We start from the raw sequence: 8,671 nt of genomic DNA, 5'->3' as shown, positions 1-8,671 counted from the left end.
TATGTGTGTGTGTGTGTGTGTGTGTGTGTGTGTGTGTGTGTGTGTGTGTGTGTGTCTCTGTTTTCTATATATTTTAACTAAAACTGGAAATACAACTATAAACTATCTTGATTATTTTGCAGAATTTGGAATATGAAACAAAGGCTGATGATTGGAAACTAAGTTTCGTCAAAGGTACCAAAGAAAAGTGGCCCATGTTTCATCTCACACAAATCCCCATTCCTCTCCAACCTCCTTCCTCATAGTTCTCATTCAAGCAGATGGGGTCTTCCAACAGTTCTGGCGTCCACAAGAGGCCACTTGACACTGTCATGTGCTATTATCCCAGAGGTTGTCCAAGGCATCTTTACCTCCCCTTTCGTCATTGCCACGCAGGTACGTAAGAAACTTCCGTAATTTCCGTTATGATATCGGTTCTAACTCTGTTCATTTCTCTGACTCACAATATTTTTCCTAAAGCGTTGACTTCGAAATTTGTTTTCCAGACTTTTATACTAATAGCAAAACAATCTCTGTGCTTTGAGTAATTAAGTCACATAAATGATGGCGAGAGGAAGATACACAGTTTAACATTACTTATGAGAATAATAACGAAAGACAGGAAGAAGTGACGAGAGAGAGAGAGAGAGAGAGAGAGAGAGAGAGAGAGAGAGAGAGAGAGAATAGCAACCTATGAATGGTTTTATTCGTGCGGCAAGGGTGACTCTGAGTCCTTCCTGTTTGAATTGTATACATTTTGATGGTTGACGAAGTAATTAACACCCACGTCTGGTGTTCTTCTTTCCTCTCCTTCTCTCTTTCTCTTTCCATCACATCTGCAATCCTTAACGGTCGACTAACAATTAGGTACCTAACTCACTGCCTAGAACAACAGAGACATAACTGGATTTTAAAGATTGCGCCTATATCGATCTCCTCGTCAGGTTCGAGAATTGCACGCAGGTGCCTCAGTCTGTGAGTAAGAGAGCTATCACTTAAGTGAGAGAGAGAGAGAGAGAGAGAGAGAGAGAGAGAGAGAGAGAGAGAGAGAGAGAGAGAGAGAGAGACTTTGGTTTCCCGTTTCCGGTTGTCGACATTTTGATTTTTGGGTCGGAATTGTTTTTAACTATAGAACGGATCTTCTGTAACTTGAATAATGTGTAAATGTTGAAGGCTTCGATGATGACATAAGATCCATTCATTCAAAATGAAAAGTCCCTGTAGTCTGACTTGATTTGAAGCTGTTATTATTGTCTTAAATTATTTCAAATCTTATTGCTGCAAAAATTTTGATTTTGCTATTATTAATGGGTGCCACGAAAGTGGTGACCTCATTTCGATTTAAGTATAAAAACTTGAATTCAACTGGAATATATACAACACAATCGAAGCTAATCTTCATACTTTGATTGCTTAGAGAATTTGTTCACTGTCATCTAATACTAACTCAAAAACAAGACTTTTGAATAAAAAAAAAAATAAAGAAGTTGCCCTACTAGAGTCTCACCTTCCAGGAGCTGTCGGCTTACAATAGCATATCCAACCGATTACATATCCTAAAATATATACTGTATATCAGAAAGATTCCATTCAAATCCCGAGCCCCTCTCCCACTAAAAAAAAAAACGTAGAGAGAGAGAGAGAGAGAGAGAGAGAGAGAGAGAGAGAGAGAGAGAGAGAGAGAGAGAGAGAGAGAGAGAGAATAGAATTCGGGAATTTCGAAACTGGCCACCATGTTTGAAATAGACAGTTCATTTCGGGCTTGAAACCACGCAGACAAACAGGCGGGTTGGGGTGGGAGAAGGGGGGTTAATAGAGATAGGGGGGAAGGGGGAGGAAATGATGGGTCATTACGCTAAAAAAGCCAGCCGCCATCAAAAATAAAATTAACCCATTATTTTTTGGCATGAAGGACTCTCCTGACTTGAATTCGAACTTCGGCCTTGCAATAATAATATTATTCAATATAATTTAAATGCATGCATAAAAAGTCATTTGAAAAGGTAATACCAAATGATAAGCACACACAAATCAAAGATACAAATACTTTATCCCATTTGAAATGGGTGGTAGGCAGACTGGCCAGAAAGGGGTACTCTGTCTCATCCAATTTCTACAGGAAGGACGTGAACAGGTTCTCTCTGATAACAATGGTCCTTAGGCGCTCCACAATTAAGCCCTAAAAGAGTCCCACTTTACAAAACACGGCATTTGGGCTTTCCTGTGGAGCACCAGAGGATCCCAGCAACAAAAAGACCAAAGATTCCCTCCGGAATCCCCGGAGGATACCCTCTATTACTCAGATTGATTTAACTTACTTCTAGAAAAAGACGCACAACACAATTCCTGCTTTCTGAAGCTCTTTGAAGACACGGGACCCATCCTGGAGCAAACTATAAGTCTTAAGAACCAAATGTAGATTCCGTGTCTTCAGGGAACTTTAGAAAGTGGAACTGCGTGTGCGTCTTTTTCTAAACTTAGATCTAATCAGTCTGATTAATATAGACTGTATATCAGAAAGATTCCATTCAAATCCGGGGATTCCGGAGGGATTTTTGTTCCCTGGTGTTGCTGGGGACTCTCTGGTGCTCCCCAGAGAAGTGGACCTTTTTGTGGGCTTAATTTTGCAGCCCAGGGACCCTGGTTATCCAGGGCGACCTGCTCATGATCTTCCTGTAGATGCCTGGAAGAGACAGGTTGCCGATTTTTGGTCAATGTGCCTTCCTTCCATTTCATTTCGAGTGTTTAAATTATTTTGAGTGTTATAGAGAACTTTTTATTATCATCATTAATAGGCATCACGTTGGTGATAACGGCCTGATTTCGATGAAGGAAAATCAATTAATGGAAAATATAATGAGTCATGGTAAAGTTAATTATTATTCATTATAATTTTCGTAAAATGTTGTTAAATATCTATGAACTACTTCCTTCTTTCATTAATATTCTTTACATTAAAAGCATGCAAGAAAGTTACAAAAAAAAAATGATATGTATATAGAAATAAAAGTTTTTCCTTCAAATAACCGATTTTAACTGAGTGGAAGGCATATTGCCCGGGAAGAGGCATTTTGTCTCTCCAGTCCTCTGCAAGAATTGCTTGGAATCCAAGGAGAATAACCTCCATTAATCAAATTGATTAGATTTAGTTTTAAAAAAAGACACGGAACACGGGTCCTGCATTTTATGCTTCTTGAAAACATGGAATCCACATTTGGCTCCGGAGACTTATAGCTGGCTGCAGGATGGATTCCGTGTCTTCAAGGAGCTTAGACAGGAGGAACTAATAGAACCTGTCCTCCCGGGATTCCGGAGGGAAACCTTGATCCCTGGTGTTACCTGAGACCCTCTCGTGCTTCTCAGAGAATCCCAAAGGCCCTTTTTTATAAAAAAAAAACTGTGCCGATCTCTCTCTCTCTCTCTCTCTCTCTCTCTCTCTCTCTCTCTCTCTCTCTCTCTCAATCAAATAGGAGGGTATTCTTGTTTCTTTTAATGAAGTTTTAGATATTTTTTGGGAGAGGCACAAGATATGAACGGAATTTTCCTGATATTTGTAACGGAGGACATGTAATCGGTTGGATGTGCTATTGTAAACAATGGCTTCTGAGAAGTTATGAGAAGTTCGAATCTACTCGTAGTTGAGCAATTTCCTTATTTTATATGTTTTATTCACGAAATCTCTACATCTAAGATCCTTCGTTTTAAAGTTAAAACTAGGGTGAGGTGAAGCAATCCTCTCAGCAACCAAGGTTTAAGGTTATGATTCTGCTGTGAATATTCCTGTTGAATTCATGTTTTGTACAAAACATGAATTCAACAGGAATATTCACAGCAGAATCATAACCTTAAATTTGTTGTTAAGGTATGATTCTGCTGTGAATATTTGTTGAATTCATGTTTTGTACAAAACATGAATTCAACAGAATATTCACAACAGAATCATAACCTTAAAACCTTGGTTGCTGAGAGGATTGCTTCACCTCACCCTAGTTTTAACTTTTTAAACGAAGGATCTAGATGTAGAGATTTTTGAATAAAACATATAAAATAAGGAAATTGCTCAACTACGAGCAGATTCGAACTTCATAACTCTCAGAAGCCATTGTTTACAATAGCACATCCAACCGATTACATGTCCTCCGTTACAAATATCAGAAAATTCCGTTCATATCTTGTGCTCTCCCAAAAATATCTAAAACTTCATTAAAAGAAACAAGAATACCCTCCTATTTGATTGAGAGAGAGAGAGAGAGAGAGAGAGAGAGAGAGAGAGAGAGAGAGAGAGAGAGAGAGAGATCGGCACAGTTTTTTTTATAAAAAAGGGCCTTTTGATTCTCTGAGGAAGCACGAGAGGGTCTCCAGGTAACACCAGGGATCAAGGTTTCTCCGGAATCCTGGAGGCAGGTTCTATTAGTTCCTCCCTGTCTAAGCTCCTGAAGACGGAACATCCTGCAGCCAGCTATAAGTCTCCGAGCCAAATGTGGATTCCATGTTTTCAAGAAGCATAAAATGCAGGACCCGTGTTCCGTGTCTTTTTTAAAACTAAACTAAATCAATTTGATTAATGGAGGTTGATTCTCCTTGGATTCCAAGCATTTGCAGAGGACTGAGAGACAAAATGCTCTCTTCCTACAATATGCTTTCCACTCAGTTAAAATCGGTTATTTGAAGGAAAACTTTATTTCTATATACATATCATTTTTTTTGAAACTTTCTTGCATGCTTTTTAATGTAAAGAATATTAATGAAAGAAGGAAGTAGTTCATAGATATTTAACAACATTTTACGAAAAATTATAATGAATAATAATTAACTTTACCATGACTCATTATATTTTCCATTAATTGATTTTCCTTCATCCATCTCAAACAGGGGCAAAAAAATTTAAGTGTATTTGTAAGAGAGCTAGTAATTTAATGTGTTCATTTAAACAAGCCACTCTGCATTCAATAAGTTTATAATGGAATATTCATTGTGTTTATTTCCCCAAACTGCTATCTCTGAACATGAAGAATAATTATTCTTCTTCCAGAAATTGGTGCATGGCTGAAAAGGTGAATTAGTTCAGCCTTTTGGATTCTTTTCTAAGAAATTGTGCGTATTTTGAGGAAGATGTATAATAATAATAATAATAATAATAATAATAATAATAATAATAATAATAATAATAATAATAATAATAATAATAATAATATTGCGGAAGAAGATCCTCTCTCAAACGCACTTCATTAAACAGAAGAACTGTCTGGATAGCGTTGAGCTTGTGTTGCGTGTCTCAATCTCTGGTATGAGTTTCTTTGTAGTAGTAGGTATATTATATAACAGCTGTCCAAAGCTGCTTTATTCCTTGACGTTTCAGTATTACTTTATACTCTTTTTCAAAAGGTGAATGAAGTATGGGGTACAACTATGCCATATTTATACCTGCATATAGGCTTACAGAAATTATTGGGAAGTTTTGATTGGTTGTCATAGCTGGGGGGTGGGGGGGGTGTCCTGCTATTGGCTGGGAGCGGGATGGCTCATATAAGGGAGTCTAGCTGACCAATATAGATGCTGACTGGTTGGCATCAGGTCCCAGGAGTTCTGGTCTTAGGGTGTGCTGTCTAAAGTAGCATGAGGTTGAGTTGCTACCGTGCCTTGTCGTTCTCTTGATGGTGGTTTCCTCTACAAGATTTTTGTGCTCTTTATGATCTGCTGGCATTGGGTGTCACTGCTGTGCTCCCTCACGTAATACCGCCCCTTTTTGAAGGTGAACAGGTATCCTCTTTGAGATTTGAGTTGTAGTAATACCAATTACGAATGGCTGTATGAATTCTGAGGGAATGATATTTTGTAAACCAATGCTCTCTTCGTGGAGTCTTTGCTTGCACGGGGCCTGTTCTTCATGAGGGACTGGGCAGTCTTCCGATCCTTGTAGGGTTAGCATTTTTGTCTGTATCAATGGGTTGTACATGGGGTCAGATGATGTTCTTCAGGGCTACCATATCTTTCATATAATCAGTGTTCCTGTAGCCCATGTAGATAAATCTAAAGGTCTTTTCATTCTTAGGAGGATGTGGTTCTCCTGACAATACCACTTGCCAACAGCATTTCTCATCACCCTGATGACCCAACAGTAAGAATACCCATTATCAGCCAGGATTTGGGCGATGCATTTGAGCTCATCAGAAGTGGTATTCCAAGAAGAACAGTGTTAGAGGACATGGTGAATGTAGGTGTTCAAAACCGAAGATTTGAATTTATCTGGGCATTCACTACTACCATTGAGGCAGAGCCCAATGCCGGTTGGTTTATGGTGGTCCTGTGTGTGAAAGCCACGAGGCGTACTGGCAACACAGACATCCAAAATGGGAATGGTGCCCTCCAAACATGTGAAGCGGAGAACCGATTCCTCCTCCAAGGTGTGCCTGAGAGTCCTAGTTCATTTTCGTTGGCAGTATTGTCAAATGTGTCATCAATGTACCAAATGTATACAGCTGGTCTTGGAATCCCACTGATGCTTGACAAATCCCAAATAACAGCTGGCGAACACACACTCATGGTTGCTCTATCGATCTAGTCTGCATTCACCCTCATTGATTAATGAATGGAGCAGATCTCAAACAGGTGCCATAAAAAACTTCATGGACACCTATATATATATATATATATATATATATATATATATATATATATATATATATATATATATATATATATATATATATATATATATATATATATATATATATATATATATATATATATATATATATATATATATATATATATATATATATATATATATATATATATATATATATATATATATATATATATTATATATATATATATATATATATATATATATATATATATATATATATATATATATATATATATATATATATATATATATATATATATATAATATATATATATATATATATATATATATATATATTATGAAATTAGTGTGTACTGGGCCTTGAAGTAACAATTTATCCCCTAACTAGAAAACCCCCTGATAAGGCCATAAACTAAAGAAATGCAAAAATAACAAAGAAATGGCAGTGTATTGATAGCTGGGAGAATATTAGTGAGGAATATCGTACATATAAAAGAGAGAAAAAGAAATGAGAGACAACCAGTGATAGACAAAGGGAGAGAGAGAGAGAGAGAGAGAGAGAGAGTATAATAAAGGAGCGAGACAGAGAGAGAGAGAGAGAGAGTATAATAAAGGAACGAGACAGAGAGAGAGAGAGAGACAGAGAGAGAATAATGATCATTAAGTGTTATGATTATGTAGCCAAAACACCGGTGCCAGTATAATCTAAGGCAACCATAACAAAAATTCCTAACCATCCTACCTGTGAACTGACCTTTCAACTGTCGCCAGAACCTAAAGAATTCCGGTGACAACATTAGTCACACCTACGAAGGAGGGGGTTAAGTCATTTAATCACACCCAAAAGGATGTCGTTAGATAATCTCCAACCAGGACGTTTACAAGGCGGATCAAGAAGCAATGGTCTGCCTACTGTGGGATGGACTTTTTCTTTTCAAGACCCTTCAAAAAGCAAGTTTGAAGATAGAAAAGAAGCAGATAGATAGCAGATAGAAGAGAGAGAAGAGCCTTAGAGAAGTGAGGTTGTGAGCCTCACCAGTTGTGTGTTGAGAGGAAAGAAAGGCTCATACTTAGATTCACTTAATTTGTATAAATATAGTATATTTTATTAGTATGTTAATGAAGTAAGAAAACTGCACCATGTCTTCCTAAGCCTCCTGGGACTCTACAACTAATAACAAACAAAACTAGAAATGATAAAGCAACTATAAAAGAAATAAAGAAAGGAACATCATAACATTTGGTGTTAAAATACATTACAAATGGTGACAGTGGTACTGGATCCATGGAAGACGTAAAAAAGATCAGTGTACACAGACAAGAATTCCTTAATGAATTGACAAGCAGAACAAATACACACTCAAGAATTTAAAAACAGATGACAAAAACATTCCCGCTGCAAACGTCAACAGCCGAAACAGAATGAAGGAAATAACAGGCGACGAAGTGAATCATAAAATTGGCGAAAACATTACCGCTTAGAAAACCCACAACTAAGAAACATTATTAAGCAACGAGAACAACGCAAGCATACCAGTCAACGTGAAACAGCAAAACACCATAGCCTGTGCGTTGGTGGCTATTGAAACACATCCGAACAGATTCTATACACAATCTGTTAAAACGGATGAGTTCATTTTACAGGTATGACAAACATTCCCGTTAAAAATCAACATTACTGGTGAAATCTAAGAACATGAATCCCTGGTGGTCGGCAAAGCAAGAAAAGGACAGTTTTAGACAAGACACGCAGGACACGACGTGCCTACAGTGAGCTACAGTGTTGGTCACGAAAGGAAAGGTGAAAAAGTTCCAGAGAAACAGTGGTAACAAGCAACAGTTAAACAGAACAACAACAGAAATAAGTAGGTCGTGATTAGAAAGTTATTTTATTCTCTCTCTCTCTATGAGTGTATGAATTTTTTTTTTTATGTTCTCTCTCTCAGGAGTTACAAACTTATATAATTCTCTCTCAAGAATTTTTAATGTTTGATAGATAGGAATCTTTAACAGCATTACATTCTTTTGATGAAGTATTTTTTGAATACTGTTATGTAATTGTGTGTAATTTTTTTGGATTTT

The sequence above is a fragment of the Macrobrachium rosenbergii genome, chromosome 48 (genome assembly GCF_040412425.1).
Source record: "Macrobrachium rosenbergii isolate ZJJX-2024 chromosome 48, ASM4041242v1, whole genome shotgun sequence".
NCBI classification, from domain to species: domain Eukaryota; kingdom Metazoa; phylum Arthropoda; class Malacostraca; order Decapoda; family Palaemonidae; genus Macrobrachium; species Macrobrachium rosenbergii.
The sequence above is the reverse complement of the archived record's forward strand: the minus strand, read 5'-3'. Positions refer to the sequence as shown.